Consider the following 12756-nt stretch of genomic DNA (forward strand, 5'->3'; position numbering starts at 1 on the left):
GCAGAAGATTTAATGCCCTCTTCTGGCTTCTACTAAAACGTGCACACACACATACACACACACACACACACATAGTACACACACACACACACACACACAAACACACAGATAAATTAATTAGATGGGTAGAACAATAGATACACAGATAGATAGATAGATAGATAGATAGATAGATAGATAGATAGATAGATAGATAGATAGATAGATAGATAGATAACAAGTACAATTAAGTCTTTTAAAAGTAATTTAGAACCAACAGATAAGAGAGAAAAGTCTCTAGCCAGTGAGTGAGCACTAAGAGAAACAGACATGGGGCATTAAGTATGTCTTCCTACAGTGGTCCAAATAGTTCACATCATGAAACAACAGCAGACACATTACTTGTCAACTGTGCTCTTAGCTGCTGAATCAGTCTACCTTCCTGTTCTACCTCCAAGAGAAATGAACCCTCAACTAGGACCAGAAGTTAGAATAAACTTGAAGTGCGGCTTCTAAGCATCTCTGGCAGCACACAAGAGTGAATGGTGTTGGAAGAGACTGTGAGGAGGAAAGAGGAAACTGAGACAAAGCAAGAGCAGGTAATGTACTAACAACTAGACAACACATTTCCGCTGTTGGAAATGGTGAGGTTTTAAGAGGTGCAGCATATCCTTAAAGGGATCTTGAGACTCTGGCTCCTCTTTCTTCCTTTCTGTTGCTTTCAGGTAGGAAGTGATCATTTTTCTTTTGCTACATACTCCAGACAATGCCATTTGGCACCCCTAGCAAAGGCAAAACAAAAACAAAAACAAAAAAACAATAGGTGCGTCTGACTGGAACATCTAACCCACTGAGACAAAGACAAGCTCCATTTCTTTGTAAGTTATCTGTCTTTCAGTGATGGTGTTGGAAAGCTGATTAACACACCATGAGTGGCAACAAGCACGTCTTTCTTAACCTTGACATCAATTATATAAAACAGGCCAATGTTACTGCCTTAATTTGACAAGAATCTTAGACTTCCCTTAATGATGAAATCACAATGAGAGTTCATCAAATTACAGGATGCCTTAGTAGGTCTCTATTTGTGTGATAAAACTGCATGACTGAGTGTAACTTGTGGAGCAAAGGGTTTATTTGGGCTTACAATGCCACATCACAGTCTACCACAGAGGGAAGTCATGGAAGGAACTCAAAAATACAGGAACCCAGAGGCAAGAGCTGATGCAGAGGCCATGGAGGAGTGTTGCCTACTGGCTTTCTCATCATGACTTGCTTAATTTGCTTATTAATAGGTCCCAGCAGATGGCTAGCCCTGCTCACAGTGACTGGACCCTCCCACACCATTCCTCAATCAAAAACTATTATAATTTCAAAAAAGTTAAAATGCAGACTATATTTGGCCAAACCTGAAGAAGAAAACAAAACAAAACAAAACAAAGAATGTTAGTCACGGTTTGATTTCTGTGAAGAGACACCATAACCAAGGCAACTATTATAAGACAAAACATTTAATTGCTTGCAGTTTCAGCAGCTTAGTCCATTATCATCACAATGGGGAACGTGGTAGAATGGAAACAGGTGCTAGAGCATTAGTTTAAAGGTACGTTGTGATCCATAGGTAGATAGAGAGAAAGGCTCTGGGCTTGGCATGGGCTTCTGAAACCCCAAAACTCAGTCAGTGGCATACAGCCTCCAATAGGACCACAACTCCCAATCCTTCTAATTATTTCAATTAATGCCACTGCCTGGTGACCAAGCATTCCAATAATAAGCCTATGGATCACTCTTATTCAAACCTCCATAAAAAGAAAGAGAAGGGGGAGGGGGAGTCCCAGTTTTACCCATAGGTCAATCTGGTAAGGCTCCCTCTTTCAAACCAATGCTCACTTGTACCAAGTTGACAGAAAGTTAGCCATCACATAGGATATAAGCATTGAAAACAGGATACAACATGTGATTAAAATATATTCTCTTTAACCAAAATGCATTCATGTAAAATAGTATAGCCACAAAATCATTATATATAAAACCACAATACATATAAATATTTATATAATATAATGTATAGTATTTATGTATAAGAATGGTTGGGGCTGGAAATGTGGTTGAAGCAGTGTTTTGTGGTATGTGTGAAGTTCAATACCAAGAATCAGATGCACACACCCAAAGAGTTACTAGAAATTTACATATTTAAGAAAAAACAAAATAATTGGAAGTACAGAATCAGTGAAATAATTTTGAAGTGGGAGTTGCAAGTTTTGTTCTTGAAATTTATTACACTTCCTTAACGTTCTATAAATCTTTTAGTTTATAACATCTTTTACTTGGTTAATATAAACATAAGACAACGAATGAAAATGAAAACTGAATAAGAATAATCTCTCTGTGATTAGCATGCAGTCCAATTAAGCTTTCTAAATATACCAGGTCAAAGTTGCTAACTCTTCACTGACTTTTCCTAATTCAAGAAAAATGCTAATGAATTTATAGGTAATATTTAAAGTTTATTTTATGTAGCATGTCAGCAGTCACAGTTAAAAGAGAAAAGTGAGTTTTACAGTCCTATGGAAGGTAATAAATGTCAGACACACGGAGATTCAGTTACAGCATTATGAACACCCAGGGTAATACGCCCAAGAAAAACTTTACACAAACACCAAATGAAAAGCCATGTTTTCTAAGCACAGTCAGGGGACTGTGTCTAACTCCATGTGTAATGTAGGTGAGAGAGAGGGTTAAAGGCAGCGATGCAGTGGTCCCACAATAAACCCCAGCAAGTGTGCATTTTGATGGGGTGTTAATTGAGTAGCAGGTGAATATAAACAGAGAGCACCAAGAGTGTGTGTGTGTGTGTGTGTGTGTGTGTGTGTGTGTGTGTGTGTGTGTGTGTGTGGAGGGGCAGGGGGAGTCTTTTTGTTGATGAGGGAACATAAAGATGCTGAGCTCCGTAATAAGAAATAAATACAATCTGGAGCCAATTTCTCCAGCCTCATTCCGCCCTCCATAGTGCGGTCCTCTCTAGTTTCAAATGCTTGCCAGGAAATAATACATGACTTTTAAAATGTGTGGGCAATAACAGAGTAAATAAGACAGGTTCCTAAAGCTTATAAAAATGGAGGGTTTGTAGCATGTTTTTTTTTTTTAATTTGTGTTTGTTTGTGTGCAAGTGCAGTGTTCGAGCGGTGACTGCTGTTTGTTGACACGCTTGCCTCAGAGAGCTTCAAGATAGTCAATGATGAGGTCAGTCACTCAATGCTTACAGTAACATGACTCCAGGACTTAGCAGGGCACAGACACCAGACAGCTTAAAACAAGAATGGGCAGAACAAGATAGAAAAAAATCAAATTTCAAAATTTCTAAGAGAACGGGTGTGGGAGGCTGCAGCTAGTGACAGAGGCTTGGTGCCTGAGGGCAGGTGAAGCTCCTGCCACCCCTTCAGGGTCTCCAGGGCTTCTAGCCTTAGGTTCACTGAAGACCAGGCTACCTTTCATAGTGCACTGAAGATGCTGTGAAAATATACAAATTCCATTCTTATGAAGGAATTCTTAGATAAAATATGTCTAAGTAATAATGTAGACATTTTAAAAGTATTTTTTAAAGTGACACCAAACCAAAGGTCTATCATCAGAGAATAACTTCAGATGCTTGCACAGTACCATCTAAACCAGCAACATACTACAGGGCATTAATACTCCCGAGTTGTGGGAAAGTCATCTTATGTGCTTTATGAAGTAGCTAATATTTGTGTGATTCCTGTGAATAAGGAACTGAGCTAACTACTCTATTTCATTTGGTCCACACAACAACCTTGTGAGCTAAGAATTCATAATTGACTTACAAATGAACATACTGGTCTGCAGAAAGCTTAAGTGTCTCTCCCATGCTCACATAATGAAGTAGTAGCAAGACCCGACCTTGGTCTAAGGAAACTGACTCCATAAAGAGCAGAGACCTAATCTGCTTTGCTGTCTCTCTCTTTATATCAACTCTTTTTCTTCCCGAGGAATATTATGAAGGAAGTAAATGAGTGCTTTGTTGTAGTGGAGACTTGTTATGCTAATCACAAAAATTTGACTTTCTGTCTACAACACATATCCTGCTCTTAAGGCAAATGGAACATCATGGAAGAGAGTGCAGAAAGATTGTAAGTACTATAGGAACAAGAAACCCCTGGTGAAATTGTGTCCTCTAGAAATGTCAGAAAAGTCAAACCCCTCAGGTCCCAACCACCATGGCTGCCAAAACAGGATTTGAATAAAGGGTCCCAACCCCAGACAAAAAAACTACAAACAACTAAAAAATGCTAAGAGTCAGGGAAATAGTTTTCCACAGGGAAGAGCCCTATTTGGTTTATCAAATGGTTAGCCCTGAGATCATATACATACAAGTAACATGGGGACTGAATAGTTTGTATTTATATATTTAGGAAGAGGTGTGTGTCTGTGTGTGTCTGTGTGTGTGTGTGTGTGTGTGTGTGTGTGTGTATGTGGGTAAACAATTAAAGCAAACGAGGCCATGAATTTGAGATAAATCAAAGATGCTATACGTGGAAGAGACTGGAAGGAGGAAAGAGAAGATGATGTCGTTATATTTGATTTTAAATACTAAAAAAATAGTAAAAAAAATTATTAAAATATATTCTCCTCTCATATAATACATTCCAAGCACAGTTTCCCTTCACTCCACTCTTCCTACCTTTGCTTACCTCCCATCTTCTCTAGATATATGCCCCCTCTACTTCCCCATCAGAAAAAAAAAAGAGGACAAACAGGAAAAAACAGTATATGATGATAAGACAACTCAAAACCCGTGTATCGAAGCTAGACAGTACAACCCAATAGGAGAAAAAGAGTATCATGAGCAGGAAAAAGAATCATTTCCACTATTAGGAATCCCAGAAAAACACCAAGCTAACTGACAGATATATGCAGACCCCATGCTTGCTGCTCCTGTCTCTGTGAGCCCCTGTGAGCCCTGCTTAGTTGAGTGGGTGGGCCATGTCTGGGTATCCTCCATTACCTCTGACTCTTGATGTCTTCTCTTCCACTCTTTCACATGGTTCCCAATCTCTGAGGGGAGGGACCTCATGGAGTCCTCTAATTTAGACTTTCTCTCCAAACAATGACCGGCTGTGGGTCTTTGTGTCTCTTCCATCCATTGCTAGAGCAAGCCTCTCTGATGATGACTGGACAAGGCACTGATCTAGAAGTATGGCAGAATATAATTAGAAATCATTTCATTGACTTGACTTCTTTACATCTTTGTCTGGCAGAGAGATTCTTCAGCTTTAATGCTCAGATGACTCACATCAGAATCTTTTATAAGATACAAATATTGAGTCAGGTGCCTAAAGTAGAGTCAGAAAGTTTGCGTTTCTTACAAGCTTCAGAGCAAAGGTGTGTGGCTGCAGCTGACCACATTCTAAGCAGCTCAGCTATGGAATTTTACCTCTGATAGACAAGGATAAGCATATAGCTTGTGCTCTTCTTTCCTACATTAGTATGAGGGAATAATTTAGCTTGGTATACCCATAGCAACCTTCTTCCTCCTTCTGCTTCTGTCCTATTTTTCTCTAGTGTCAAAGAAGAAACCTGGAACGTTAATATTTCTGTAATAGTATACACATGTATACCTATATAACACAAGTTATTCATAGTCAAAGGTGGAAAGGCAAGAGCCAGATCATGTGTGCAAAAATGAAAAACAACATCGTGCCGTTACATTTTTACAAAGCAATTTGATAAAAGTATTCAAGTATTAGGAACAAATTCTATGCCTTGCTAACTGTACATGGTGCTGCCAGAAATAATCATCAGTGCCCCCAAGAACCACAAAAGGGAAAGCTATCAATACTGTAGAAACACAGATGTTATCCAAGAAACTAATACCCTTCCCAGGGTTCCCCAAAGGCTTCCTGGTTCACCCAAAGGCATCTCTTCCCACTCAGCACTCACCAAGACAGTGGCATCACTGTTCCTCTGGCCATTGCCTTGGTTTAGTCCCTCACTACATTCATTTCAATCCAGTTGCCTAATGGAGAGTAAGTGGTAGGGTCTTGTCTATCCTCCAGACAGCTTCAAGATGGTGCTCAACACCTGCTGACAGAGAAAGTGTTTTTGAATTATTCATCTGTCACTTCCTCACTTTACACAGTGGCTCACCATAACTTAATGTTCAGACCTGGCAGGTTAGCACACATGACTCATTGTGATCAAGCCCCATCTGTTTCAGACATTCATTCCTTCCATTACCTCATGCTTACCTCTTACTAGAGCATGCTGAATGGAATACAGCTCTACTATTGTGTCAAGGTGTTTCACACGTTCATACCTTCCCTTATGCTTGTTTTAATTGGAAACCCTCTCCTTTTTCTTCTACCCTCCTCCTTCCAAGATTTCTTTCCAATACACCTCATCTGTTTGCCAACCAGCTGTTCAAGAAGTATTTTAGAGGACCTGGCAGGTCCATGAATCCTTCCATTGGGATAGTCAGAGGAACAACAGTAAGCAAAATGAGAGTTTGCAGACTAACTCTAGAGAAACATTGATTCCAAACAGCCCCACTGTGATGGTTAATCTTGATTGTCAACTTGATGGGATCTAGAATCATCTATATTACAAACTCTGGGCATATCTATGACAATGTTTTCAGAGAGTTTTAAGTGACGAGGGAAGGTCTTCCCTAAATGTGGCTGACAAGCATTTCTCAAATGAAGGCTAAAATAAGACCTTTCTTCTTTAAGTGAATTCTGTCAGGTATTGTGTCACAGCAACATCAAAATGTAGCCACTGTATCCACACTTTAAAATATAAGTAGGTGGCCTAAATCTTCAAACACAACAAACCTGTATGGTGTAAGAACTGTATGGGAAAACTTTGAGGTGAGACCCTGAGACTAGTGACATCTACCAGTTAAAAACACTGACTTGTTTTCTGGAATCCTGGGAAAGGATAAGTTGGGGGAAAAAGTGTTCGGAAACATTCCCCTTAAGGATTATTCTAAGAAGTTGAAAGCATGACCCACTGTCTCTAGAAAGTTTGAGGATCTAGGATCTATAATGAGTATTCTTTTGGAACAAAGATTAGAACTAACTACGAGGTAGTGGCTTAAAGATTATAAACACAGGGGCTAGTGTAGCAAAGAAGACAAGGATAAAACTGAGAAACTAAACTGGGTGTAGTGGTGTACACCTTTAATCCCAGCACTCAGGAGGCTGAGGTAGGTGGATCTCTGAGTTTGAGGCCAGTCTGATGTGCAGGGTGAATTCCAGGACAGCTAAAGCTACATAGAGAAACCTTGTCACAAAAACAAAAACAAACCAAAAAAAGTTGAGAAGACTAGCAGAGAAGTGGCACTGAGGAGAGTCTAAGACCAACCATCCTCATGGTGATGAAAAGGACCACTATGTCATTCTACATTCCTGTCTGAAAGTTCAGGGAAAGCAATTTCCCTGCTAATGATCAGCAGCAAAGTATCAGTAGGAAATCCCAAGTAAAACTAAGAATGAGCAGAATATCATGTATAAAGGCACCTCAACAGGAAGTTTTGCTCATGAAACTGAAGAACAAGTATTCCAAAGTTACCTTACAAATTAAGAGAACTGTAAGACACATAGCATATGTTAGGATTTCAAAACTCAGGTGGTAAATAATTTAAGAAAAGGACTATTTAAAAAATGAGGATTAAAATTCAAAGAATAATTTGTTAAACAAATGGAAAATCTATTTCCTGAATGTTAAGAAATATGAAAGCAAATAAATGCAAGAGGAAATACATTGAGTGAAATATAGAAGTGAGAAACTTTTATGGATAACAGAAATAGTATAGATGGCTTAAAATATACTCAGGATTGAGTGATGAATATAGATAGTATGTAAAGATCTGGCATACATACAATAACAGCCTCTGAAGAAAACAACAACAAAAAAAATAAGCAGGACAAATACAAAATAATTCAAGGAAAATTTTCTATCACAGGATTTGAAGCTAACTATTATAAGAGCAAACCACAACACTGTGAGGTCAACAAAAATGACTAACTTTAAAAGATATTGAAACTATTTGAAAAGGAAAAAAATAGCTTGTAAGTGCTTAATAGCAAACGATAGCTGATAGGCAGACAGATATTAAACATCGAGACCCCTCAAAAATTGATATAAAAATTTAATATGATTAGGCTTTTTATCAACAAATCTATTAGACATAACAATGTTTTACATTTGAGCAATCTAATAAAATGATGAAATATATACATTTTAATGTATATATGCTAAATGATGTTATGAATATATACGTACTTGGTGAATCCTGTTTCCCAAGACCTTTCCTAAATAATCTGTCAGAGATTCTGTTTCATAATAGCCTTTGAAATATTGACTAATGGGAGAATTAAATGGCTTTCTGTAGACTAATTGTTGTAAGAATAAAATGACTATGTACTATAAAGACACAGACATAGTACAAGTATCAAAACAGAGGTATATAATAGCATATTTAATAGACAGTCATTGAATCTAAGAAGATACTGCATGAGAAGAAGCAAAGAATGATAGAGAAGTCTTGGTGCACTGTATTAAAGCTCATATAAATGTACAATAGCCAAAAAAAGAGGGAGAGGAATTTATACAGACATGACCATGCAGAGATTATCACTAAACTAAAATCTCCACCATTCTTAAATACTGCTGAACTGTTTAAATGTTTGAATTTGCTTAGGTATAAAAGACTAATTAGAATGACTAATCCAAGACAATAGTTACTCTTTGATTATACCTTACTTCAAACATCTCATTTTCAACCAGGCAAGTTATTATAATTCTTGTAGTCAAGGAAGCTGAAGGAGGAACATTGCAAATTCAAGGCTAGCCTAGGATACCTACATAGAGAGAGAGAGTCCATGTCAAAAAATTAATTTTTAAATGCATATAGAGATTTTACATAATTGTGAACCAAGGTTAAACTACTGGTGTGTGTGTACAGGGGTAATATACATGCATAATATATGAATATGAGTATACAGGTATGTATGAAGTCAAGAGCAGAATATTACATGTCTTCCTCTATACCTCTCTGCATTATTGCTTTGAGACACGGGTACACTCCCAGCAATGAGTTTGTGCATGTGAGCATGGGGCACCCAGAAATGAGCAAGTGTGTATACATGGGTGTAGAAAATACATATAAAGGTGTGTAGGCAAGTGTGTTGTGCACACTTGTAAGTATGTGCACATGGATGTGGGACATGCATATATATATACATATATGTTTATATGTATATGTATATATATATGTACATGTGTGCAGTGTCACCTAGGAGTAAGTGCAAATATATGTATGATGAACACATAGAAGTGTGTGCATGTGGGTGTAGCATACATATATAAAATGTGTATGTACATGGACATACATATGTATATATATAGAGAGAGAGATAGATATTATGTATACACACAGGTATACATGTGCCCACAGATTTTTGTATTCAAACATAAGGAGTATTGTGTTCTGTGATATTCTTTTAGACTATTCTTCTGTCAATCATAGAAACAGTTTTGAAAAAAATTCAGTGCTTGGTGTCAAATTATTAAGGTGGTCACAAACATTTCTATCAATCATGGGAAAGAAGAATCTTTTTTAGCACTTGTTCATCTCTAATGAAGAAATATTACTTGTGTGCATACTGCATCAGCTCAACTTGTATTATTAAGCAGCATGATAATATTAGCATATCAGTGTAAATATACCTGGAATTGTCAGTTAACCTCATGCTATTATTCTCAGGCTGCCTGCGGCGGTGCATCAGGACTGTCAGAAGGAAAAATAACAGAGAACTCAGCACTTTCACATTCCTTTCCAAAAGCCAAGACACAATGGGCTCGTTAGCAACATGTGGTTGCCTACAGCTCAATATTAATGCATCTTTACCTCTTCAATAGCCCCCGTGCAGTTGAGTAATTCAGCAAAATATAAACATGGGTTCCCCCAGGATGGATATGCAGCAGCCAAATGAGACTTTGTTTATCCTCTTCTCTCTTAAATTCTCTTTTGAAACAACTAAGGAGGGTTGATAACTCCTGGGCCCAGTTCTGGAGAAAAGAAGAAAAAAGGGTCTTCTCTTGAAGATTACTGTGTTGCTTTTACCCCAACGGTACAGTGAGAGCTTTGTTTTGCTTTGATGACTAAAACACTCACATCAAGAAGGATTCTCACACTGAGCCTTAGCCTGATAATATCTAACATCCATAGAAATTAAGGGGAAAAAACACATTTTTTGTAGAAAACCTAAATCGCTACATTTTGAGTGATATCTGTTCTGCAACCACATCTCAAAATTATTCCAGTTCCCTGGTGTGAGGGACTTATGTGGATAATTGCCCTATGGTGATGGTTCTGACAGTCACATCTTGAAATGGTAGAAACCACAGCAAGAGTTGATACTAAAACAGTATATATACAAACATGCTTTAGAAATATGCCAGTTGAATAGAGATCATACATTCTTGCTTAGCTGAGTTTGATGGCTGTGCATTGATACATAGGTACTCCACACTCTTTGAAACAGAGGAGAATTTATTATGACTTTCACTTTTTAAAATTTTTGTTATTCTTGGGAATTTCATACATCTATGCAATAAAGTATGATTGGCTGTGCGCATGTGGTTTTCATTCTTAAGAGCAAGCAAAAGACATAGGAACCAAGCCAATGACTTCAGCCACAGTAACCACAGATGTCCATCCAACTCAACTGCCTAATGCATCTGAGCTTTTGATATAACTGTGAAGCAGAACAGTAGAATCAGAAGAGAATGTGCTCTTGTGGGGAAGCCACTAAGCATACATGAATCTTCTTCCCTTTGACAAGCTAGTTATATCTTCTCAGAGTGGCTCCTGTAAGGAGCAAGTGATATACTGCTTGTGAATAACTTTGCCCACTTCTGACTATTGTGTAAGGCATGTTCACTTGTCTCCTACTGAATAGTTTTCTTTGTTCTATCAGAGCAGCTCCAGACTTGACTACACAAGATTCCACGACCTACTTCATATTCTGCCACTCTTCCTCATTTCTCTCTCCTTTCCAGTGTTTTCATTCTTTACCCACAATTTTTTTATAGCAAGACTCCTTTCCTATATCATTTTTATTTAATTGTATTTTATATGCAATGGTATCAAGCTGGCACATTGCTAGAACTAGAGTTACAGACACTTGTGGGCTTCCCTGTGGGTGCTACAGATTAAACCATGTCCTCTGGAAGAGCAGTCAGTGCTCTTAACCCACTGAGCCATCTCTCCAGCTCCTTGAGCTGCCATTTTTAAAATTTCCCAATTTAAAAGTAAAAATATTTCAAAACCAAAACCAAAAATATTTCAGAGGAATTCTTCTTAACCTTAAATATGAATCTATTTCCAGCCATCTTTGGGGTTAACCCTTAGAGAAACCACAAATACAAAGCAAGACCATGAAATAGCCTCTGGACTTGGGACCTGAAAAATATTGATGATGTCAAAGGTCAACCAGTATAGTCCCAATGTCTAGAGAAGGACAGTATCATAGAGATGTGAGCTTAAGGTGACTGATCATGGGGAATCTACTATACCTTGTATAAAAAAAGAGAGAAGACAACTGTGTCCTGTTAGAATGTATTGGTTTGTCAGCACCTTTTTCTTACAAATGGAAGTTTGTAAAAAATAAAAAATTAAAAACAGCTAAGTGCTCTATGCAGAAAAGGCATTGAAAGTCAAGACTTAACTCAGAGTCTCTTGTCTTGATTGGTTTTCATTACTTGTTTTCTTTTGAGCTTTATTTTACCTTCTCTTCTTTCAGCCATGTACTGATGATCAATTAATGCTGGTCTCAGTTATTTATCTCAGTCTTTCAACCCATGGGTCATAAAGTCAGAACTCATGGAAAAGGATCCACTTTTAATTAAGACCTATTGAGTCACCTATTGAGCATCCTCTTTGGGTAGAAATAGGAGATGTTTTCAGCTCACCCTGTTGGAAAGGACAAGTCTTGACTCCCTCCAGGTCCTTGTGTCTTTCTGATGCTTTAGTATCATTTATAAGCCCTTCCATATTGCTTCTCGGCCTTTTGGCTAAGATCAAGTATATACGCCCATCCATGCATTTTCTTCTGACTCTTGGCTTCAGACTGACCTATTATGGCCTTGGCCATCTGTCTCTCTAGGATTCAAGTTTTGATATCTAGGGACACGAGTGGAAAGACATAAAGGTGTATAGAAATCCACAATCTCAGTCAGGCTAAGAGTAGTGGAGCATTTCCTCACCTTCAGAAGTAACATCACATCAACCTCCCATGTGAAGGACATCTTGGGTAAAACAGCCAAACCTCTGTGCTCGTGCCTTTTCCTCTGTACCTGCTCTAACCATTATGGAACTAAAGCTTAAAATGTTGATTTCTAGTCCAGCATTTGGAAAATTTCCACCCAGCAAATAGTCTTTCTGCTATAGAGTAAGAAAAGAATTTAAAGTGCCAGCATTATCCCAACATGCCCTTATGGGCTGTCATTTTCCATCCATAGATGCTAAGGACTGATGAAACTCTTTCTGCAGAACCTATGCATCAAAAGCACAGGCACTGTGCTCTCACTAGTGGTGTGGTTAGAACACAGCCCTACTGCCCTGAATTCAGGAGGATGACTTGCAGGAGGGGTAAGACAAGGAAAGGTGTGTGCATGCCTCATAGCAACAAACTCCTGCCCCTCCAAGCAGAGGCATTTCCAACCTTACATGTCAGTCAGTCAAGGTAGTTTAAA

General features: G+C 38.2%; 1 pseudogene; it reads left to right on the top strand.

Moving 5' to 3' along the window:
* Nucleotides 1-12055: 12055 nt before the first annotated feature.
* LOC116092603 lies at nt 12056-12233 on the top strand (annotated as a pseudogene).
* Nucleotides 12234-12756: the final 523 nt, after the last annotated feature.

This window comes from Mastomys coucha, unplaced genomic scaffold (genome assembly GCF_008632895.1).
Source record: "Mastomys coucha isolate ucsf_1 unplaced genomic scaffold, UCSF_Mcou_1 pScaffold15, whole genome shotgun sequence".
In the NCBI taxonomy this organism is placed as follows: Eukaryota; Metazoa; Chordata; class Mammalia; order Rodentia; family Muridae; genus Mastomys; species Mastomys coucha.